Raw genomic sequence first — 25,024 nt, 5'->3', positions numbered from 1 at the left:
TGTAGTACGTTTGCCCTGCAGAACCCAGCTGGGGGCTTGCAGGGCGCGGAGCTGTGTGACCACACAGCAGCCTGTGGATCTGGGCGCCCCGTGCCTTGGCCGTGTTCCCGCTCCCTGACCTGTGCCTCCGGACATTTCCACCCGGGCGAAGTGTCCACTCAATTCTGCGCTCTCCGCAAAGCCTGGCCCCTGCCTCCTCCCTGGCTGTGACACTGGCCTCCCCTCTGGGCCAGCATGAACCTGGGGAGAGGCCTGACCGTGCATCCCCCTGCATCAAATGTGCTGTGTGGCTCTATCTTATTGATAAAACCCTTTGGGGAGCCAAAGAATGCCGAGGAGGGGCCGTTCCTGGGGCCTGCTACTCCTCTCCTTCCTGGGGACCTCCCCCACCCCAGCCAGCTTGCTGGCCTGTGCTCCATTTTTCCTGGGGAATAAGCCTCACTCACTCCAACTCCATGTGTAGTTAACTTAGCTTAAAACAAACCCTACTTCGTTTGAAGAAGTGACCATTAATGATTTAAGTCTGAACATAAAGGATGTCCACAGTACAGCTGGAGTGAGAAGCGTGTCCCCAACCCACGCATCAAGCTCCTCTTCTGTAATGAGGCCCCCCCCCCCCCCCCCCCCCCGCACAGGAGGAGGGCGGCTGAGTGTGTGGCGGGCGGCGCTGTGAGGTTACGTGGGGGAGGAGAGGGGTTGTTGGGAGTTAATGCTCAACACGTTTATGAAGAGCTTGATTTTCTTAAGCTGCGTGTGTTAATGTTAAATCAGGAAAATACTGCTTTGGGAAAGCCAACTCTGGGAGGCTGAGCTATGTCTTAATTTAACAGTTCTTAGTTCATGAAAGATGCTGACAGTCAAAGATTGGCTGGATCTGGAAAAACAGAAGGAAAACGGCATGGCCTGTGATGCCCCAGCCGGAGTGAGTGACTCAGGGCCATTGGCAAGGTCTGGCCTGGGGCCCTTGCCTGGGCCTCTGCGCCCGACACCAGGGTAGGGCTCTCAGTGAGTGGGAACCAGCAGAGCTGGCGTGAGTCTGTGTGCGTGTGCATGTGTGTTTGTATGTGTGTGTGTGCGTGGGCACGCACGTGCAATTAAGCCCCTCAGTTGGTGATGTTTGTGTATAGGACCAGTTGGGCTTTTTCTGGATCAAACTCAGAGAAGCCACTGGTAAAGGATGACGGTGGCCTGCTCTCCTGGGTGCTACACATAGCCACGCGGGAGGAAGGAAGCACTCTGAGCTGTGACCGGAGAAGCCTGTGGCAGCCAGGAGGCTTGCTTTGCAGCTGGCTTTGCAGACTGTCCCCCAGTGCAGTGGTTTGGCCAAGCCTGTGGCTTCCAAACTGCAAGACGTGGCAGGGAGCGGGGAGGACCCTGTCCCACCTGCAGTGAGCCTTCTCTGCTTCTGCCTGCAGAGGCCTTCCACTTGGTATTTGATTTGAAGGAAGGTGGTTTGCTCTCTAAACCCCGGGTTCTACTCCCAAGGTTCCTCCTGGCTGTATTTTGGGGGTGTGGCAGAAGGCTGAATGGTTCCCATGGCAACATTTCTAGAACCAGACAACTGCCTTGTGTCTCTTCAGAAGCAAAAGTGTTTTCTCTCCAGGGACCAAACCAGCCTCTCAGGCACCAGCGGGCAGTCTCGGGTACTGAGCTGGGTGGGCCGCTCCCGTGGGTGGCACAGTAATGAGGCGGCACCATGCAGCAGAATTTCCCTGGTGGCCTCTGCTGCTCCCATTGCCTCAAACGCGTGCTTCCCTCACCCCGTGTGTCAAGTGTCACTCATGGTGGTGGCTCAGTGTTCTCCTGATCAGATCTTGTTACAGCTTGTTGGTGGCAATGCAAACATGGACACATGAGTCAGCTCTAGACCCAAGTCCTGGTTCTGATATGTATAACAGCTGTGGGAACTCTGGGTCTCCGTGGGAAATGGTGTCGGAAAGAGTTTCTCCACCTGCAAGATGGAGGTTACTCTACCTTACTATTAAGGTTGCTTCATTTAACCCTAAATGCCTAATGTTCTTGTCACATAATCAACGTGTCTTGGTCATTGTTTCCTGAAATAGGCCCATAATAATAGCTTATCCCAGACTTACAAAATACCTCAAGTCTTACCTCTTAAGATAGGATATATTCTAGTAGCTTCTCATCCTATCTGACAAAGAGGGAATATGCTAATTGACCATCGCTGTCACAAAGCTGGCTGCACCCACAGCTGAGGCCAAGTTCCCATAAGGAGCCTTAAGGAACAATCAGCAGGGACCTGAGGCCACGCCCTCCCCCGCCCCCATGGAGCTTGACAGGGGACCTCAGGCTGTGTCCCCCACCCGGCAGGGCTTGAATGGGGACCTTAAGGTGCACTTCCCATCCTGGTGCTGGGCTAGGGGACCTCAGGCTGTGCCCCCACCAGGTGGGGCTTGACGAGAGACCTCAAGGTGCACCCCCAGTGCTGGGTTGGGGGAACTCAGGCCACACCCCTGCCCAGAAGAGCTTAACAGGGGACCTGAGGCTGCACCCCTCCCACCTGGTGGGGCTTGACAGGGGACCTCAAGCTATGCCCCCCACCGAGCGGGGCTTGATAGGGGATCTCAGGCCGTGTCCTCTACCTGGTGGAGTTTGATGGAGGACCTCAAGGCACACCCCCTCTCCTCCCGCCCTGGTCTGATTTGGGGGACCTCAGGCCTTGCCCTCCATCCTGGCATCAGGCCAGGGGACCTGAGGCTATGTCCTCTGCCTGGCAGGGCTTGACAAGGGTGGGACTGGTGGGGTCTGGATCTAGCTCAATGGGGCTTGGGGGGCTGGGGTTGGGTCTCACTAGATTTTGAGATGCATGTGGGTGGGCAGGGACTTGACTCTGGGCCCCGTGGTGTGCCCCAGACTCTGACAGGAGGAAGGTTTTCATACACATATTACTAATTTTCTTTCATCACTGACACTTCTATTATAGAGAAAGGGCAAATAGAAATATTAAATAATTTCCTCTAATTAATCCCCTTTTAATGTGCACAAATTTTGTGCACCGGGTCACTAGTTTAAATATAAATCTCAGAATACAACTGATAGTCATCTTTTTAAAAAAAATTCTTTATTGTTGAAAGTATTACGTACCAGAGGCCTGGCACATGAAATTAGTGCACTCAAGGGAGGGGTGTCCCTCAGCCCAGCCTGCGCCCTCTCATAGTCCAGGAGCCCTTGGGGGATGTCCAATTAATGGCTTGGGCCTGCTCCCAGGGGGACTATCAGTTGGACAACCTTAGTGCCACCGCAGAGGTGGGAGAAGCTCTTACCACTGCCGTGTGTTTGCCAGCCATGAGCTGGCTTCTGGCTGGGCAGCGCTCCCCTGTGGGCGTGCACTGACTACCAGGGGCAGCTCCATTGAGCGTCTGACCCCTGGTGGTCAGTGTGTGTCATAGTGACCGTTCAGTTGATTTGCATTTTAGTTTTTGTTTTTTTTTGCCTGTGGGATCGGGCCAAAACTGGCTCTCTGACATCCCCTGAGGGGTCCTGGATTGTGAGAGGGTGCAGGCCAGGCCAAAGGACGGGGGAGGGACGAGGGAGGTTGGCCAGCCAGGGAGAGACCGTGGGAGGGATCTAGGGCATGTCCAGCCCGTCTCGCTCAGTACCTATTGGCCAGACCCCAGCAGTAAGCTAACCTACCAGTCAGAGGGTCTGCCCTCTGGTGGTCAGGGCACATGATAGTGAGCAGTTGAGTGACCTTAGCCTATCATTAGCATACTACACTTTGATTGGTTGAATGGACAATTGGACAACCAGACACTTAGCATTTTAGGCTTTTATTATATAGAATGTCTCCTTTTTTCCCCCCCATTGATCTCTTTTAGCCTGCCCCTGCCCCCCACCTCAGGCCTCCACTACCTTATTGTCTGTCTGTGGGTTATGCATATAGGTATACAAGGTTCTTTGGTTGATCTCTTCCCATCCACCCACCCCTGCCTTCCCTCTGAGATTTAACAGTCTGTTCATGCTTCTATATCTCTGGATCTGTTTTGTTCATCAGTTTATTTTGTTCATTAGATTCCACACATGAGTGAGATCATGTGATACTTGTCTTTCTCTGATTGGCTTAGTTCGCTTAGCATATTACTTTGCAAGTCCCTCCATGTTGTCTCAAAGGGCAAAATATTCTTTTTTTTACTTCAGTATAGTATTCCATGGTATAAATGTACCACAGCTTTTTTATCCACTCATCTGCTGATGGGCACTTGGGCTGTTTCCAGATGTTAGCTATTGTAAATGGTGCTGCTATGAATATAGGGGTGCATACATTTTTTTTTTTTTTGATTGGTGTTTCAGTTTTCTTAAGATATCTTCATGGAAGTGGGATCACTGGGTCAAATGGCAGTTACATATTTAATTTTTTTGAGGAAACTCCATACTGTTTTTTATTATGGCTGCACCAATCTGCATTCTCACCAGCAGTGTACTAGGGTTCCCTTTTGTCCACGTATTTAGCCAACAATTGTTGTTTGTTGATTTATTGATGATAGCCATTCTGATAGGTGTAAGGTGCTATTTCATTCTGATTTTAATTTGCATTTCTCTGATGATTAATGAGGTTGAGCATATTTCCATAATGTCTATTGGCCATCTGCATGTCATCTTTGGAGAAGTTTCTGTTGTTTTTTGGTATTGAGTTGTATGAGCTCTTTATAAATTTATGCCTTATCAGATATCATTGGTGAATATGTTTTACCATTCAGTAAGTTGTCTTTTCATTTTTTGTTGTTTTCTTTTTTTTAAATATTTTTATTGATTTTTTACAGAGAGGAAGAGAGAGGGATAGAGAGTTAGAAACATCGATGAGAGAGAATCATTGATCAGCTGCCTCTTGCACACCCCCTACTGAGGATATGCCTGCAACCAAGGTACATGCCCTTGACCAGAATCGAACCCGGGACCTTTCAGTCTGCAGGCCGACACTCTATCCACTGAGCCAAACCAGTTTCGGCTGTTGTTTTCTTTTGCTGTGCAAAAACTTTTAGTTTGATATAGTTATATTTCTTCATTTTTAAAAATTTTCATTGCCTGAGAAGTTATATCAGAAAAAAAATTACTAAGAGAAATATCTGAGATTATACTGCCTATTTTTTTCTTATAGAAATTTTATAGTTTCAAGTCTTATATTTCAAGTCTTTAATTCATTTTGAGTTTATTCTTATACATAGTGTAAGAAGGTGGTCTAGTTTCATTTTTTGCATTTATGTGTCCAGTTTTCCCAACACCATTTATTAATTTGACTGTATATGTTCTTGCCTCTTTTTGAAAATATTCACCATAAGCTGTGGGTTTATTTCTGTTCTGTCCCATTGATCTATATGTCTGCTCTTCTGCCGTTACCATGCTGTTTTGATTACTGTGGCCTTGTAGCATAGTGTGATGTCAGGGCGTGTGATTCCTCCAACTTTGTTTTTCCTGAAGATTTCTGTGGCTCTTCAGGGTCTTTTGTGGAGAGACCAGAAGTATCTTAATACATTTTAGCTTCCTTATAACTAATACTTAAAAGTATTCAACCTAAAACTCACTTATCTATAAAAGTTAGATCATTTCCCCAAGACGCTCAATACTGTCACGTCTGTGAGTTTTGCTTGATATAAAGAGAAAAGGGTTATTTTCAGTTTCATTCTCCCTTAATCTGGTGTCCAAGTACAATAAAACTCTTGGGACTGGATCAAGACTTGAAGGGACACATGGACTGATTCCCTAACCGTTAAAATAGTCAGGGATGTCTGGGGCATGGGCTCTCCCTTCACATCCCCGGTCTGGCTTGGATGCCCACATTGGAAGGCTCAGGCCTGCTCCTTGGGAACTGATCAGCACCAGTGAAGTTGTGCTCAGACTCGGGGCAATGGGATGCTGAGAATCCTGGCCTGCCCAGGGTGTACATGATCTTCATTCACTTTGGGAGGAAGATGACTATTTTTCTGGGTGTGGTATAGTAGAAGAGGAGGAGGCAAAACCAGCTGATACTACCGGTATTTACCAGCTGGGTGATCTTAACTTCTCTGGCTTGTTGCATCTGTAAAAGTGAAATCAGATGCTTTACACATGTTCTAAAAGCTGAATGTGGTGACAGCCTGACTGCCTAGCTCTTAAGTGCCCCAGCTCTTTCTTTTAAACACTAGATGAGGTGGCAACAGTGGACAGATGTCAGCCTGGAGCTGAAGAAGCCCAAGAAATAGGAGCAGGCCTGAAAGAGAGGAGATAACTACCAACCTCTCCTTGGACCCAGTTTCTGATAAACTGTCCGAAGGGGCACGTATGGAACATAGCAATTAGAACAGCTGTGTGTGAAATACAGCCTCAGTTTCTCTGGCTGGAAAATGTTTAATGGGTTCAGAGCTTGCAAGCTCTAATTGATGGTCTTTAGGGAAAAGAGATCTTGGCTTGAACTAAACCGATGTTGTCAGAAAGTTACGAGCTGTTATTCTTGTTTCTGTGAGACTGAGATCTATGTTCTAATGGAGGGAAATGCTGCTTCTAATTGAAAATTCACTTGCTACTGCTCAGCTGCTCTAAATAGGCAATGAGGGGTCATAAAGGTTATATCTCAGGAGAGGCATCTAGTCACTCAGCCTGTAAAGTCTTCTCTAGGATTTGAATGCTACCCTTCATCTTCCCTTCTTTTCCACTTTCATTCTCCCTTAATCTGATGTCCAAGTAAACTCTTGTGACTAGATCAAGACTTGAAGGACACATGGACTAATTTCCTAATGTTAAAATAGGGATTTTTTTTTTATCCTACACTAGATGAGGAACCACCTCACTAAATGCAGATCTTGGTTTGACTTCCAGACCAATACTGCTTTTGTGAATCCTTTCCAGAGTGCCCTGGCTAGGAGGTTTCCTTTCTTAGAACTCCAGGAGCTTTTCTATATGACTTTAATGATCCACCCCTTGTCCCGCCTTAACTATCCATGTGCACCAATGTGCATCCCTGTGAGGATTAGGGCTCTTAGAGACTAGAGGCTGATTGAATCTGGGCAAGTAAATTTGATGATGTGTTACTGGCTATTGAATAGAGGTGCTGTACTCATTCTTTGAATTGCCATAGGATTCTGAAGCATGTTTCTCCTTAGCTTCATTTGTCTAGAATAGTCCATAAGATTCATCCCACCAAAGAAAGATGAAACTATGAAACTAAAGAGTTGTTTTTTTATACTACACATGTCTTCATGCACCAGGAGGGTCCCTCAGCATGGCCTGCACCCTCTTGCAATCTGGAACCCCTCAGGGGGTGTCGGGACTGCCAGTTTCAGCCTGATCCTTGCAGGCCCTCCCATCCCCCTCCCTTCTGAGATTCATCAGTCTGTTCCATGTTTCCATGCCTGTGCATTGAGCATCTGCCCCCTGGTGGTCAGTAGGTGTCATAGCTACCAATTGAACAGTTGAACGGTTAAATGGTTGTTTAGGCTTTTATGTTTATGGATTAGCATGACTTTAAAAGAAGTATAATTCACATGTCACAGAATTCACTTTTTAAAAGTATATAATTAGTGGTTTTTAGTATGTTCATAAAGTTGTGCCACCATTACCACTACCTAATTTCATACCATATTCATCACCTCAAATAGAAACTCTAAACCTGTTAAGCAGTCACTCTTTAGTCCTCCTTCCCCCTCTCTTCTGGTGGTCACAAATCTACTGTGTGTCTATAGATTTACCTATTCTGAATATTTCATATAAATGGAATCATTCAATATGTGGCCTTTTGTTTCTGGCTTCTTTCACTCACAGCATAATGTTTGTAAGGTTCATTCATATTGTAGCATGTATCATTTCTTCATTCCTTTTGTGTTGAATGACATTTCATTGTATGGGTGTTCCACTTTTTGTTTATTCATTCATTAGTTGGTGGACATTTGGGTTGTTTCCACTTTTTGGCTATCTATACATACATATAAAAGGCTAATATGCTAAGTGTCCCTCTGACTGTCCAACCAGTCATTATGATACACACTGATCACCAGGGGGAAGATGCTCAATGCAGAAGTTGCCATGACCTGCACTGGCCATTTATAGAGAAATGGCATTGAGGACCTGGCACTGACAAAGCAACACTTGGCTTCCCCCAAGTGGGATGCAGGCCCTGCCACCACCCCAGAGCGACAGCCCACCAAACCACAGCTGACACAGCTGAGACCCCATAGTGCAAAATGTGGCTCATAGCCTAGCCCAATCCTGAAATAGTTGCTGTGGGTGCCGGGTAATGATGTCACGTAGCAACACCCCTCTTCCTCTCCCTAGTGACTAGCCTCTTTGGAGTTTCTTCACCCTAGGAACAGGACTTGCTTTATAGCCAGGTGCAAACATTTTACACTTTAACCAAATGTCTGTGAAGCATTTTCCCATGCCTCATCACATTTAATCCTCACAGAAGTCCTGGGGTAGGTATATAGGAGACTCAGTAGAATCCTATTTTCTTTTCATTAGCTGGAAAATGGAGATTTATCGAATAGAAAGCTTAGAAACTTGACCCAACTGAAAAGAAATGGTGGGCCTTGAAAATGACTTTAGGTTTTCTCACTGCACAGAATACTAGGTGTACTGGTTAAGAATGCAGATTTTATAATCAAAGAAAACACAATAATTTCAAGAGAAACATCAAAAGTGTTTTATTCAAAGTAATGTGCATCGCTAGCTACACATTTCCCCATCTTTCAGGTAATTTGTGGATGGATATCATCCCAATAGAACTTTTCTTGTTTTGAGTCAAACCATTCAGAGACCCAATTTTCCACTTCTTTGTATGTTTTGAAGTGCTGCTCAGAAAGTGCATGTGCATTAGATCAGAATAAGTGGTAATCTGAAGGAGCAAGGTCTGATGAATACAGTGGATGGGTTAATACTTCCCAGGCAAGATCTTTTAAAGTGTCTTTAACTGGTTTTGAAGTGTGTGATGGTGTGTCATCAGGAAGCAAAATTACTTGCCATGTCTTCTGGCACATTCTGGTCATTTTAAGATCAAAGCATGGTTCAAATTGATTATTTGTTATTGGTAGCGATCAGTATTAATTGTTTCACTGGTTTTAAAAGCTCATAATATACCACACCTTCCTGATCCCACCAAACGCAGAGCATTGTCTTCTTTCCAAAGTGATTTGGCCTTGCAGTTGATATTGATGGTTGACCTGGATCAACCCATGATTTTGTGCTTTTATGATTCTCAAAATAAATCCACTTTTCATTGCCAGTCACAATTCGATGCCATAAGGACTTTTTTTTTTTTTTTTTTTTTTTTTTTTGTGCCATTGAAGCAACATTTTACTGATGACTTTTCTGTTTTTCTTCCTTTAAAATTTTTCCCATTGCCTGTAAATGATCAGAAATTGTTTGCTGAGCAACGTTTAATCTTTCTGCAAGTTGTGTTTGAGTTTGACATGCATCTTCATCCAATAATACTTGTAATTGTTGGTCTTCAAACTTTTTCAGTTAACCTGGATGTTCTTTGTCCTTCACATCAAAATCATCACTTTTAAAGCATTTAAACTGGTGTTCACAATACCTTAAGATGGAGAATGTTCACCTTAAGCTTCCCGAAGTATACAACAACTTTTTCTTCAAAATAAAGTAATGAATGAAAACTTCCTGCAAATGTTCTTTTTTTGTGCACAAAATTTGACATTTTTAAGTGTAAAAATGTCTATGATGTTAACACCTTCAGCAATTTTGACATATGAAGTTTTGAAGCTTGCTGTCAATACAACAAAATAGCATACACATCAAGTCACATATATATCAACATAAGTGTAACTCGATCTATAATATTAAAAAAAAATCTGCATTAGTAAATGGTACACCTAGAATAGTCAAACACTGCTGCAGTTAAGTATTTTACCCTTCGTTTTCCCTGTGTGATCTACAATAATAATCTGCTTTGTGTTGATATTTATTACTGTGTTGCTGACAGGTACTTGGAAGAGAAGTTGGGGTGCTTCACTCGGCTGGAAAAAGTTTAGCTAAATCAGAAAGCAGGTCTAATTAAGCAAGTTTTATATATATATATATATATATATATATATATATATATATATATATATCTGGCTAAATTGATTTGCACATGTGTGATACATATAAAGCTCTCACTGGCACCAATTGCACTTGTGTGTTTCCATCTGTCATTGTCGATCGTGAATTTGGTTGACACTTCTATTATAGAGAAAGGGCAAATAGCGATATTAAAATATTTCTTCTAATTTCCTTTCAATGTACATGAATCCATGCACTGGGCCATTAGTTCTGAATAATGCTACTGTAAACATTCATATATAGGTTTTTATATGGACATGTTTTAAATTCTCTTGGGTATATATATTGGAGTGGAATTGCTGCGTCATATGGTAACTCTATGTTGAACTCTTTGAGGAACTGCCTGTGGTAAGCTGAAAAATGGCCCCCCAAATGTCTCCTAGGACCTGTGCATTTTACCTTATATGACAACAGGGTCTTTGTAGATGGTAACTAAGTAAAGGATCTTGAAATGGGGAGGTTATCCAGGGTCATTTAGATGGGCCCAATGCAATCACATCAATCCTTATAATAGGAAGGATAAAGGACAAGTCAGAGCAGGAGATATGACGGAAGCAGAAGGTAGTGTGCTGCACTTTGAATATTGAGGGAAAGGTCGCAAGCCAAGGAACACAGGTGGCTCCACTAGAAGCTGAAAAAGGCAAGGATTTTCAACTCGGAGCCCCCAGGAGGAACCAGCCCTAACAACACCTTGACTTTAGTGAAACTGATTATGAACTTCTGACCTCCAGATCTCTAAGGGAATATAGGTATGTGTTGTTCTGAGCCACTAAATGTGTGGTAATTTTTTACAGTAGCAATTGGAAGCAAATATGCTGCTATACTGTTTTATCAAACAGCTGACATTCTTACAAGACTTGCTATTCTAGTGGGCATAAAGGCCAATGTTGTTGTATTTTGATATACTTTCCTAATGACTAATTCTGATGAATATTTTTGTATGAGCTTATTGGCTATATGTATATCTTTATTGGAGAAATGTCTATTGAAACCCATTGTCCATTTTAAAAATTCAAATGATTTATCATTTTATGGTCAAGTTGTAAGAGTTCTTTGTATATTGTGGGTACTAGATTGTTATCGGATATGTTTTGGCAAATGTTTTCTCCCGTTCTGTGAGTTGTCTTTTCACTTCTTGATAGCAACCTAAAAGAACAAAGTTTTAAATTTTGAAACAGTCCAATTTATTTATTTTTTTTCCTTTGGTTGCTTCTGCATTATGTATTATATCTAATAATCCATTGCCTAATCTAAGATCATAAAGACTTGTCCTGTGTTTTCTTCTAAGAGTTTTATAGTCTTGCCCTGGCTGGTTGCTCAGTGATTAGAGCGTTGATCTCTGGACAGAAGGGTCTCGAGTTCAGTTCTGGTCGAGGGCCATACTTCAGTTGCAGGCTCTGTTCGTTGGCCCCAGTGTGAGGGAGCAACCAATCAATGTGTGTCTCTCTCTCATGCTGTTTCTCTCTCTTCGTCTTTCTCCTTCCTCTTCCTTCCACTCTGAAAAATCAATGGAAAAAAATATTCTTGGGTAAGGATTAGCAACAAAAACAAACAAAAGAATTTTATAGTTTTAGCTCTTATTTCAGGTTATTGATCTATTTTGAGTTAAAATTTGTAAATGGTGAGTAGAGGTCCAATTTTATAGTTTTGTATGTGGATGTCCAGTTATTCCAGCATCATTTGTTGAAAAGACTCTTTTCTTTCCCTTGTAAAACATCAGTTGACCGAATTCTCTTCCTTTAATCTGTGTTTATTCTTATCCCAGCACAACATAGACTCGATTACTGTAGCTTTGTAGTAGGTTTTGAAATTGGAAAGTGCAAGTCTTCCAAATTTATCCTTATTTTTCAAGATTATTTTGGCTAGTTGAGATCTCTTGGATTTCCATATGAATTTTAGAATAGGTTTGTCAATTCAATAAAGGAAGCTTTTTTTTTTTTTTTAAAGGTTTTTGGTTTTAAAAAAATATATATTTTTATTGATTTTGTACAGAGAGGAAGGGAGAGAGATAGAGTTAGAAACATCGATGAGAGAGAGTCATCGATCAGCCGCCTCTTGCACACCCCCTACTGGGGATATGCCCGCAACCAAGGTACATGCCCTTGACTGGAATCGAACCAGGGACCCTTCAGTCCCAAAGCCGACGCTCTATCCATTGAGCCAAACTGGTCTCGGCAAGGAAGCTTATATTTTAATGGAGATTGCATTGAATCTGTAGATTGATTTATGGATTATTGCTATTTTAAACAATGTTAAGTCTCTCGATTCATGAATGTGGGATGTTTTTCATTTTATTAGGTCCTCTCTAAATTAAAAAATATGTATATTTTTTACTTCAGAGAGGATGGGAAAAAGAAAGAGATAGAAACATCAATGATGGAGAATCATTGATCGGCTGCGTCCTGGACACCCCCTACTCGGGATAGAGCCTGCAATCTGGGCATGTGCCCTTTACCAGAATCAAACCCTAGACCCTTCAGTTCACAGGCTCTATCCATTGAGCCAAACCAGCTAGGACAGGTCTTTTCTAAATTTATTTATCGTTTTCAGTATATGTATTACACTTTTGCTAGATGGATTCCTAAATATATATAGTTTTGGATGGTATTATAAATGAAAATGTTTTCTCAAATTCAATTTTGAATGGTTTATTGCTAATTGTATTTCTATACAATTGATTTTTGTATATTAATCCTGCAATTAGCTAAACCTTATTAGCTCTCATTTTTTTGTGAGTGTAGATTTCCTTAGGATTTTCTACATCTAAGATCATGCCATCTGCAAATAGAGGTGGTTTACTGCTTTCTTTCCAATCTGAATGCTTTTTATTTTTTTCTTGCCTAATTAACCTATCTGGAACTTTCAGTTCTATACTGGACAATAATGAACATTCTTTATCTTGTTTCTGTTCTTAGGGGAAAGCTTTCAGTTTTTTACCATCAAATATGTTGCTAGCTATGTGTGGTTGTTTTTTTAGTAGAGGCCTTTATCAGGTTAAGAAAGTTCCCCTTTCATTATAAGTTTATTGAATGTTTCTTTTTATCATGGGAATGTGCTGGATTTTGTCAAATGCTTTTCCAATATTTGTTGAGATGATGTGTGCTTTCCATCTATATTCTATTAATATTGTATACTAATTTTGACTTTCATATGTCGAACTACCCTGGTATTCCTGGGTTAAATGCCAATTGGTCATGATGTATAATCCTGTTCATAGGTTGATGCATTTTGTTTCCTAGAATTTGTTAAGGACTTTTGCATATTCATGAGGGATATTGTCTGGTCCCCTTCCCCCCACCCCCCCTTTTTATTTTATTTTGGTATTGTCTTTGTTTGGTTTGGAATCATGGTATCTATGAGTGTGTTTGTTTTATTTTTTATATTCTACATATTTGTGTAATCATGTGGTGCTTGTCTTTCTCTGTTTGACTTATTTCACTTAGCATAATACCCTTTAGGTCCATCCAAGTGGTGAATGGCAAGATTTCATTTTTGTTTATGGCTCAGTAATATTCCATTGTGTATATATACCATATATATATATATATATATATATATATATATATAAATAATTAAATAAATTATGGTAATACTGGACTTATAGAACGAGCTAGAAAGTTTCCTCCTACCCCTGAAACTAATATAATATCGAATGTCAATTGTAATCAGAAAAAATTTTTTCCCCTTTTTTATTTTTGGAAGAATTTGTAAAGAATTACTGCCGGCCCTAGCCGGTTTGGCTTAGTGTATAAAGTGTCAGCCTGCGGACTGCAGGTTTGATTCTGATCAATGGGACGTATCTCAGTTGCAGGTTCAATTCCCAGCTCTGGTTGAGACGCATGAGGAAGGCAAGCAAATCAATGTGTTCCTCTCACATGGATGTTTCTCTTGCCTGAAGAGACATATCCATAAAAATTATTGCTAAGGGTAAAGTCAGAGTTTAGTGCCTATGTTTTTTTCTAGGAGTTTTATATTTTCAGGTCTTATATTTAAGTCTTTAATCCAGTTTGAGTTTATTTTTGTATATGGTATAAAAAAAGTGGTTGCTTCATTTTTTTGCAATTTTTCCCAAAGCCACTTATTGAAGAGACTGTTTTTACCTCTCTTGTATATTCTTTGTCATAAGTTAATTGACTATAATAGTGTGGGTTTATATCCGGGCTTTCTATTCTGTTCCATTAATTTGTTTTTTTTATGCTGGTACCATTTTGCTTTGATTGCTATATCTTTGTAGTATAGTTTGATATCAGGTAGTGGATACCTCCAGCTTTGCCCTTTTTTTTCTCAAGAATGCTTTGGCTATTTGGAGTTATTTGTGGTTCCATATAAATTGTAGGGCTTTTTGTTCTAGTTTTGTGAAAAATGCTGTTAGTATTTTGATAGGGATTGCATTGAGCCTATAGATTATTTTAGGTAGAATGGACATTTTAATGATGTTAAGTGTTCCAATCCAGGGGCATGGCATATTTTTCATTTATTTATATCAACTTCAGTTTCTTTCTTATATGTTTCATAGTTTTCTAAATACAGGACATTTACCTCTTTGATTAAATTTATTCCTTGGTAACTTATTATTTTTTGATGCAATTTTATCTTTTTTTGGTTGTTAATTTTTTTTTTAATCCTCACCTGAGGATATTTTTCCCCCCATTGATTTTCAGAGGGTGTGGAAGAGGGAAAGATGGAGAGAAACATCGATATGAGAGAAACACATTGATTGGTGGCCTCCTGCATGAGCCCCAACTAGGGGCCCAGACCGGGGAGGACCTTGCAACCAAAGTATGTGCTCTTGACCAGAATCAAACCTGGGACCCTTCAGTCTGCAGGCAGACACTCTATCCACTGAACCAAACCAGCTAGGGCTTTGATGCAATTTTAAATGGGATTTAAAAAAAATTCTCTTATTTATATGTAAAAATGCAACCAATTTCTTAATATTAATTTTGGATCTTGCTTTGTTGAATTCATTTATTAGTTTTAATAATTTTTGGTGAAATCTTGCTTACATATATTCCTGTGTGTGTTGTGTGTGTGTGTGTGTGTGTGTGTGTATATATATATATATATACATATTTTTATATATATATTTTGTGGTTTTATATATATATATATATTTTTTTTTAATATTGATTTTTTTACAGAGAGTAAGGGAGAGGGAAAGAGAGTTAGTTAGAAACATTGATCAGCTGCCTCCTGCACACCACCTACTGGGCATGTACCTTGTCTGGAATTGAACCTAGGACCTTGAGTCTGCAGGCTGATGCTCTATCCACTGAGTCAAACCGGTTAGAGCTCCTACGTATATTTTTTTGATGTAACTGTAAGTGGATTTGTTTTCTTAATTTCTTTCTTTCTTTTTCTTTCTTTCTTTTTTTTTTTTACACACACATCAGTTTATTGAAGACTTAAATCACATACAGGTTTATTGTGTTGATGTACATCATTTAACTTAATCCCCACAATAGCTCTGAGAGAAGAGTGTTATACCCATCTCATAAATAGGAAACTGAGGGTTAAAGAGCTTTCTAAGATTTGTACTCATATATCTGAGAGTGGATTTAATGCTTGTTTTAAAATTTTTATTTATTATATTATAGTTTATATTCAGTATTTTGTAGTAGTTTCAGGTGTATAGCATAGTAGTTAGATACTTTACAAAGTGACCCCCCTCCCAATATTTCAAGTACCAACATGGTACCCTACATAATATTTATTACAATATTATTGACTACTGTGTTTCCCTGAAAATAAGACATCTTCCGAAAATAAGACCTAGCGCATGGAAAGATAAGACATCACCTGAAAATAAGACCTAGCGCAACTTTGGGAGAAAAAATATAAGACACTGTCTTATCGATATTTTCGGGGAAACAGGGTATAGTCCCTTTGCTGCACTTTATATCCTGTAACTATTTTGTAACTACCAATTTTTACTTTTTAATCTATCTTTTCCACCCAGTTCCCCGAACCTCTAACTCCCAACCCTCAGGTAAACATCAATCTATTCTCTGTGTCTTATTTTTTATTTTTATCCTCACTGGAGGATATTTTTTCATTGATTGTTAGAGAGAGTGGAAGAGAGAGGGAAAGAGAGAAATACCAATGTGAGAGAAACATTGATTGGTTGCCTCCTGCATGAACCCAACCAGGGCCTAGGGCAGGGAGGACCCTGTAACTGAGATTATGTGCCTTTGTCTGGAATCAAACCCAGGACCCTTCAGTCCACAGACAGATGAACTGACTGGGGCAACTTTTTTATTTTTTTTTATTTTTTTTATTTTGTTGATTTGAGAAGGATAGGTATTCTCTTTGACTGCTTTGTAAAACCCACCTGTGAAGCAATCTAGCCAGGAGTTTTGTTTGTTGGGAGTTCTTACTAATTTGATTTTTGTTACTAGTTATTGGTTTGTTTAGACTTTTTGTTTATATCTGATTCAGTCTTGGGAGATTATATATTTCTAGGAATCTATACATTTCTTCCAGGTTGTCCAATTTGTTGGCATGTAATTTTTCATAGTATTTCTTGGTGATTCTTAGTACTTTTGTGGTGTTGGTGGACACTTATCTTTCATTTCTGATTTTATTTAGTTGGGTATTCTGTTTTTCTTGATAAATCTGGGTAAAGGCTTTGTAAGTTTTATTTATATTTTCAAAGAACCAGCTCTTTTATTGATTATTTTCTATTATTTTTTGTCTCTATTTTATTTCCATTCTTCTAATTATTTTCTTCCTTCAACTTGCTTTGGGCTTTATTCTTTTTATTCTTGCTTCTTAGGTGTAAGGTTAGATTGTTTATTTAAGATTTTGGTTGTTTTATCATGTGGGCTTGTATGGCTCTGAATTTCCTTCTTAGAATTACTTTGGCTGTGTCCCATAGATTTTGGGTGTGCTTCATAATTTTTTTCTTGTAATTACTTTGTATTTCCATACCATTGTCATTGGGAGAAGATGCTTGATATGATTTTAATCTCCTTAAATTTGTTGAGACATTTTGTGACATAACATGTGATCTATCCTAGATAATGTTCCATATGAACTAGAAAAGAATGTATATTCTAATGTTTTGGGGTGAAATATCTAATATCAATTTCATTTGGTCTAATTGTCATTTAAAGCCACTGTTAACCTTGTTGATTTTCTGTCTGGATGACTTATACATTGATGTCATGGGGTGATAGTCTTCTATTGTCTTCCTTTCAGGTCGGTCAATATTTGCTTTGCATATTTAGGTGCTTCTAAATTGGGTGTGTAGATATTTGCAAGAGTTGAATCCTCTTGGTGAATGGGTTCCTTTACCATGAAATTCCCTTCTTTTTCTCTTGTTACAACTTTTGTTTTTAAAGTCTATTTTATCTGATGTAACTATTGCTACCCCAGCTTTTTTCATTTTCATGAAATATCTTCCCCTCCCTTTACTTTCAGACTGTGTGTGTCTTTTGATCTGAACTGAATCTCTTATAGATAGCATATGTAGAGATCTTATTTTCTTATCTATTATATTCAGCCACCCTTTTGATTAGAATATTTAGTAGTATATTTACATTTAAAGTAATAATTGATAGGTATGTCGTTATTGCCATTTTATTAATTTTTTTTCTGATTGTTTTTGTAGTTCTGTTCATTTCTTCTCTTGTTCTTCTCTTGCGTGTTGATATCTTTCTATAGTTTTGTGTTTTGATTCCTTTGTTTTTGTATATCTTATAGATTTTGGTTTTTGGATATCATGTGCTTACTTCATTTATACCAATCTATGTTGATAGTAGTCAAATTAAAAAAATATATTGTTATTGATTTTAAAGTAGAAGGGAGAGGGAGAGAGAGAAAAACAGATGGAAAGAATCATTGCTTGGCTGTCTTCTGCATGTCTCACACTGGGGATCCCGGTTTCGGCACTTTTTGGGTTTATATTGTTTGGGACTCTGCGCTTTCTGAACTTGTATAGCTATTTCTTTTGACTTGTTAGTGAAGTTTTCCATCATTATTTCTTCAAATATGTTTTTAATCCCTTTCTACCATTTCTTTCTGAGACCCCTTTGATGCAAATGTTGGTACACTTGATATTGCCCCAGTGGTCCCTTAACTGCATTAAGAATTTTGCGTAGTCTATTTTGTCTGGGATAAATATTCCTATGCCAGCTTTTTTTGTTTCCATTGTTATGAAATATTGTTTTACATCCCTTTACTTTCAGTCTCTGTGTGACTTTTGATCTGAAGTGAGTCTCTTATAGACAGCATATGTAAGGGTCTTATTTTGTTATTCATTCAATCTCTGCATAACTTTTGGTTGGAGCATTTAATACACTTGCATTTAAAATAATTGTTGATATATATTTATTGCCATTTTATTTGCATTTTAAATCTTTTTTCTTCTTTGAAAAGAAGACCTTTTAACATTTCTTGTAATATTGATTTGGTGGTGATGAACTCCTTTAGCTTTTTCTTGACTGGGAAGCATTTTATCTGTCCTATAATTCTAAATGATAGCTTTGCTGGGTAATTTCGATTTTAGGTCCTTGCTTTTTATCACCTATATTTCTTGCTGATACCTTCTAGCCTGCAAAATTTCTGTTGAGAAATCAGCTAATAGTCTTATGGGAGCTTCCTTGTAGATAACTAACTGTTCTAGAGATTTAGAACTCAAAAACAGTAATTTTTTTGGTTTAGTAAATAAAACAAATTGCTGCAAGTCTTTGATTAGTTTCTAGAGTTCTGAAACAGTTGATTCTGACTATGTTTATCAGCTTTCTTGTTGCTTTTAGAGAGTACAGAATTTTTGTGGGTCTTTATTCTGCCATTTTTTAAAATTTTTCTTTTTTTGCTGATATTTACAAGCATGTCTTACTGCATAAGATAAATTGGTGCTGGGGATCTAAATGATGTTAGGAATTACCTCTCATGCAGGGCGTATGCATATGTGAGATCTATGAGACCACCAGATGTTCTTTTCTCCCATAATAGTATAAACCAGCATGAAGATTGGGACATACTGACCCAGCCGGCCTGTTCTAATCAGATAGATGGCTAGACTAGATGACTTTCTTTTCGCAGAGACTCTGACTTGAATGTTTATCTTGTTACAGATCAGCCCCATTTTGCAAGAAATAATCAGTGGTACAAATGCCTGACCCAGACCCATGTTCTAGGCCATCCAGGTATTGCCAAACAGATTTCTTTTATTTACAGGTTCATAGCTGGAAATGAGCTCCAATGGCCTATTTTTTTTAATTTTTTTTTTGGCAGTGGCAAAATGTTCACACAATATAAGAAAAGGCTAATTCATTCAAAAGTGAGACTAATTGTCTCCTCTACAATGTCCTTAATAATTTAAGATTAACTTCATGGATTTGGGACCAAGGCTTTAGTCCCTGTGTTTCCCAGAAAAGCTCACACTGAGGAGTTAGTATTGCATGGCTGGAAGCTCTCAGATTCCTGCCTCAATAAAAACATAATGCTTTCTGGTGAAAAACTCAATTGGGCCTCTCAGGATTATGACAAATTAAGTTCAGCCCAATATTAGCAATTTCAAGTTCAGAGACAGCAGAAAAAAACAGTATGATTAGACCTCCAAGACTTTAGATATTGGGATTAGCAAACACAGGATATAAAATAAGTATAGTTTACTTTTTAAAATTTATCTTTATTGTTGAAAGTATTACAAATGTCCCCTTTAAAAAAATATATATATTTTATTGATTTTTTTACAGAGAGGAAGGGAGAGGGAGAGTTAGAAATATCGATGGAAGAGAAACATCAATCAGCTGCCTCCTACATACCCTGCACTGGGGATGTGCCTGCAACCAAGGCATATGCTCCTAACTGGAATCGAACCCGGGACCCTTGAGTCTGCAGGCTGATGCTCTATCTACTGAGCCAAACCGGTCAGGGCTCCCTTTGCTTTTGATTTTCCCATTGACCCCCTCTACCCTGCACACACCCCTCCCAGGCCTTCACTACTCTATCATCTGTGTCCATGGGCTATGCCAGTAAGTTCTCTGGTTAATCACTCCTCCCCGACTTCCCAATCTCCTGCCTTCCCTCTGAAATTCATCAGTCTGTTCCATGCTTCTATATCTCTGGATCTGTTTTTGTTCATCAGTTTATGTTGTTCATTAAATTCCACATATGAGTGAGATCATGTGATACTTACCTTTCTCTGACTGGATTATTTCACTTAGCATAATGTTCTCCATAATCATCCAGGCTGTTGCAAATGGTAAGAGTTTTCTTTTTTACAGCCGCATAGTATTCCATTGTTTAAATATACCACAGCTTTTTTTAATCCACTCATCTGCTGATCGGCAATCGGGCTGTTTCCAAATCTTGGCTATTGTAAATTGTGCTGCTATGAACATAGGGGTGCATGTAGTTGGTGTTTGTTTCTTCGGATATATTCGGAGAAGTGGGATCACTGGGCCAAAACAAGAACCTGCAAAAAACACGAAACAAATGTCCATTCTTTTCCAGCACCAAGACAGCGAGGCTCTCTCAGACACCTGCGGGGCCCTATCCTGCCTCACCAATGGCTGCAACAAGCACAGAAGCCAACTGGTTGACGTGGGGATCCTGCCCAGCCAGTTGAGCACTTGGAATGTGTCCCAGGTCCTATCTCTGTATGGCCTTCAGGTTAGAGTTTGTCATTTCACTTTAGCAAAGTCTGTCCTTTCCCACCACAGAAAGCTCTAATCCTTTATCTGGAACAAAGCTTGTCATCTGCATTTCCCTGGTCCCTGCTACTCTGTAGCCACACATTTGAATTCATTTTGATCTAAAATTTTAGTGGGTATTAAAAATTTTAGTGGGAATTAAATAATGTACCTTTTCTCAATCTGATAACTAGAAATTGGAGAATAGCATCAAATTAAAACTGCTTACAGTCCCTCTAACCAGTGAACTATTCTTTTGTGGCCTTTCCTTCTAATAGTCTGTGATTGTAGACATTAACATGTTGGTTTATACTGTGTGTGTGTATTAATGTAACATTTGAGTGTCTTACTCAAATATAAAATTTCCTCTTATTCTCTCCCCAGTTTGTTCCCTAAGACTACTGCAGATATAGGTGAAAAGTAAGTAAAATCAAGTTCTTCTCCATATTATGAAACATTTCACTTATCTGATATACTTGATGAAACTGTAGTTTAAAATGTGGGTGCCTTTTTTACTTCTATGCTTAATACTGCATATTATACAACCTCAGTGGTAATTTATTCTAAAATTAGCATACTATCCCTCAGATGTCAAGGTGGGTTTGGGGGTAGCAGTCGGGGTATGGATGGAATGAAGAAAATACAAGAAGTTGCTTATTCTGGGAAGCTGGGGCCAAAATGTGGGTTCTGGCAAGGCTGTGATTTGCCTGTAGCTCTATTTCCACCTCTCACACGAATAGCAGACATGTAGCATAATAGGATAGGAACGTTCTAGAACTGTTGATGGGCTATACTAGGCTGCCACTACAGTGCAGAGAAACCAACATAAATCCATAGTCAGCCCTCCTAGGACAGCTATCTGGAGCTCAATTCTGGGGACCTTTAGTGTTACTGAGAGGAGGTTTGGTTTGTGAATATCCCAACAAATGCCATCGGGATCTCATTAGCTTCAATTAAATAGACACTAAATTCAATAGACATTATTATTAACACTATAATTTATCAGTTTTACCCACGTAAGGCTGTAAAAGGGACGGCATAATTTCTTGATAAAGGTATCTTTTTCTTTCTATTCCACGTGAGCCAGAACTATTGGGAGGCTGGCAATACATTTAAGCTATAATAATACCGTGGATGTGCTGAATTAATAAGAATCATGGATGTGCCGGGCGCGGTGGCGCGCGCCTGCAGTCCCAGCTGCTCGGGAGGCTGAGGCTGGAGGATCGCTCGGGCCCAGGAGCTCTGGCTGTAGTGCGCTCTGCCGATCGGGTGTCCGCACTCGGTTCGGCACCAATATGGTGACCTCCCGGGAGCGGGAACGGGGGGCCACCAGGTTGCCTAAGGAGGGGTGAACCGGCCCAGGTCGGAAACGGAGCAGGTCAAAGCTCCCGTGCTGGTCAGTAGTGGGATCGCGCCTGTGAAGAGCCACTGCTCTCCAGCCTGGGCAACATAGCAAGACCCTGTCTCTAAAAAAAAAATAAAAAATCATGGATGTAATAATTGTTCACAGGCTTCTAGAGAGCTATCAGCATAGCATGACCAATGTTGGGGAGGGCACAGATCTTGGTGTATTTGTCACCTTCCACTCTGATAAACTTGCACCATTTCGTTACACTTCTAGCCTTGTTCTCCCACACCCTCTCCTCCCCTGTTGTGGGGAAAATTGTCACGGGAACAGATCCCCGCACCTAGGTTGCCACTGATGCAGGCAGACTGTTCCAGCTCCTGATATACCCCAAGTCACCCATCCACAAGGCAGCTGGAAACTGAAAATCTCTCTCTGTGGACTCAAGGAAGAGGCTGGCCTCTGCAGCCTGGTAAGTGATGGGGCTTATGAAGGGAAATGTACATACAGAGTGTGTCTTGGGCAGCTGAAGATGAAATTGGTTCCTGCCAAGCATCACGGAGATCCAAGAATTTTATAAGGTAAAGAGATTGTCATGGGTACGACCAGGTACAGAAAATATCTTTACATGCTTGACCAGGTCAGGACAACAGCAGCTTATTCCAGGAACTGGCACACAGGAGGCGGCCAGGGAAAGGTGCTGGTTTATGTTTGTCTGATCATATGCTATTCATTCTGTCTTCTAAGGAGGGTTTGTGAAAAGCAACCTCTATTCTGGCCCAGGTCCAGCTTTGGGATAGAGAGCGATCATATTCTGAAACAGTCTCCTTCACACTCACCCCCTTGGGACTGGCTCTTACAGTCTTACTTGTCCCTCTCTGCTGCCAGCTGCTCTGAAGTCAGCAAGGGGCTTCAGCAGCAGGGAAGTGGCCTGCTTAGCTGCCGATTGACTTCAGCAGTACAGAGACAGAACAGAGAAAAATTAAAAGCAGCAGTCCAGGTATTAACATTTCCTTCCATCATGACCTCTAGCCCAAACCAGTGATTTAGTAGCTCACCTAGGCTTGGGGTCAGATTAAAACATTTACTTGAGTTTTTATTATGTGCTCACAGAGAAGCGCTATGAACGGACTTATATGGTATAAAAACACAACATTCAGTTTGGATGTTGCACAGGAAAAGTAGAAATAAATCTAAGACCAGAAAGCTAAATATTTAGTAGGGTCATGACAATTTTATTTGCACCATAATCTTAGCTGTTAACATGGCTGCAGCCACGGAAATCTGGCCAGGGGAAGTGATTTTTTTCTGGCGTGAGCCGGGTAGATAAGGGGAAGAATAGGCCAGGCCAGGGCCCTTACCTTCTCTCCCCTTTTAATGATGCATGAACTGGTCTACAGATAGCATGTTTCCCACCAGAGACTGAGCAGTTCTTCCCATGCAGGAGCAGGAAGCACTGGACCCAGCCCAGAGGAAAGTCCTTTTACAGATTCCAATAAGTGTCTCTGTTAGGATTTGGTGGCTTGATAGCATGTTGGCCCATGGCAAACAGGTCTATTGCTATGTCGTTTGTTTTCTACACCTTTTCCCTACTGGGTGCCTCAGGCTGAGTTCCCAGCCTGACATGTGGAGCAGTGCTCCACAGGGTGGTTATTAAATGTATTAATGTTTGGGAAAGCACGTTTGGCCCAAGTAGGTTTTCCAGTTCATAACTTTGCTGTTTGAGGACACCCTTTTCCGTTGTACCAACCCAGGTGCCTGTGGGTTATATAGGAATAGAATCTCCATTCAGTAACTATTGACCAGTCGCTGTATTTTAAAGGCAGCACTATAATGTCCACTCTTCTGGTGTACCCAATCTACAGGGTCAACTGACAGTTCAGTTGCTAATGCATGTATTTTTGCCAAGTCATCTGCCTCCTGGAGGCACAGACACCTTCTGGCCAGGGACATGGAAAACAAGGCCAGCCTCTGACTCTTGCACGTGAGTCCAAATAACGTTTCTACATCTACTGTCTCCATAAATGCTTGTTCATAATTACTCACTCCTCTGTGTCTCCTGTCTAAGCCATAACCCAGCTGGCAGTATACAGGATCAGTGGCCAAGGTTCAGGTACGATCACCAGCCAGACAGCTCTTAGAGCAGCCCAGGTCGTGTCAGTGGGTAGCTGGATTACCCCGGCTGAGCCGTTGGTGCACCAGGTCCCCGCTGGAAGTTTTCCTATGCTTTTTGCAGGTGGCAGGGGTTGACACAGGGATGGGAGCAGCAGTAATTGGAGGGTAGTAGGCCTAGGCTGTAGGAATACTCACCATCTGGTCAGCATAGGAGCCTGAGCCGTGGCAGATGCAGGTCAGTGGAACATGTCAGTCCAGTTCTTGATGGGAAGGGACGTTCTTCTGTAACTGGCTGCTCTTTGGTGAGAGGCCCCGCCTGTGTTAGCACTATCTAGACTAGGGGTGTCGAACTCAATCAGAGAAGGGGCCAAAATCTAAAATCCAGCCTAAATTGCGGGCCGAATGGTTTACTGAACAGTCATAAACTGTCATTGTGATGGAAACGCAGCGGAGTGCAGTGATGACAGCGAGGTGCGGGCCACATTGCAAGGTCTGGCGGGACGGATTTGGCCTCGGGCCTTGTGTTTGACACATGTGATCTAGACACTGCCAGGAATTGCGGTTCTAGTGAGTATAGCTGATTTTTGCCCCCTTCCATAAGAGGGAGCAAAACCCAACGGATAGCCTCTCTTTTTGCTATTTTTTTTTTTGCCATAATGCCCAGCCCATGCCTTGCTGGGTGACTGAAATATCTGACTCAGATGTTAACCCCCCCACCCTCCCTGGGGAATGCCAAGGGCTTTCATCTGTGTGACCAGCATTTTCACAGGCAGCCTGTTGTTTGGCTCCCCGGACCCATGTATGGCCCCTTTAAACCAGGGGATAGAATGGCTGACAGTATTATACTACACTGGGAATAAATATTCACCAGTACCCC

At 40.9% G+C, this 25,024-nt stretch overlaps 1 long non-coding RNA gene across 1 annotated transcript; it reads right to left on the bottom strand.

Moving 5' to 3' along the window:
• Positions 1-1,711: 1,711 nt before the first annotated feature.
• Positions 1,712-22,168, bottom strand: LOC123651205. The gene is made up of 3 exons (XR_006739753.1): positions 21,991-22,168; positions 15,709-15,712; positions 1,712-1,722 (listed from the first exon to the last, which is right to left on the bottom strand). It is a non-coding gene; the product is annotated as an uncharacterized LOC123651205 (long non-coding RNA).
• Between the last annotated feature and the right edge of the window lie 2,856 nt (positions 22,169-25,024).

The sequence above is a fragment of the Pipistrellus kuhlii genome, unplaced genomic scaffold (genome assembly GCF_014108245.1).
Source record: "Pipistrellus kuhlii isolate mPipKuh1 unplaced genomic scaffold, mPipKuh1.p scaffold_m20_p_4, whole genome shotgun sequence".
NCBI lineage: Eukaryota > Metazoa > Chordata > Mammalia > Chiroptera > Vespertilionidae > Pipistrellus > Pipistrellus kuhlii.
This window is presented reverse-complemented; position numbering and strand designations above follow the sequence as displayed.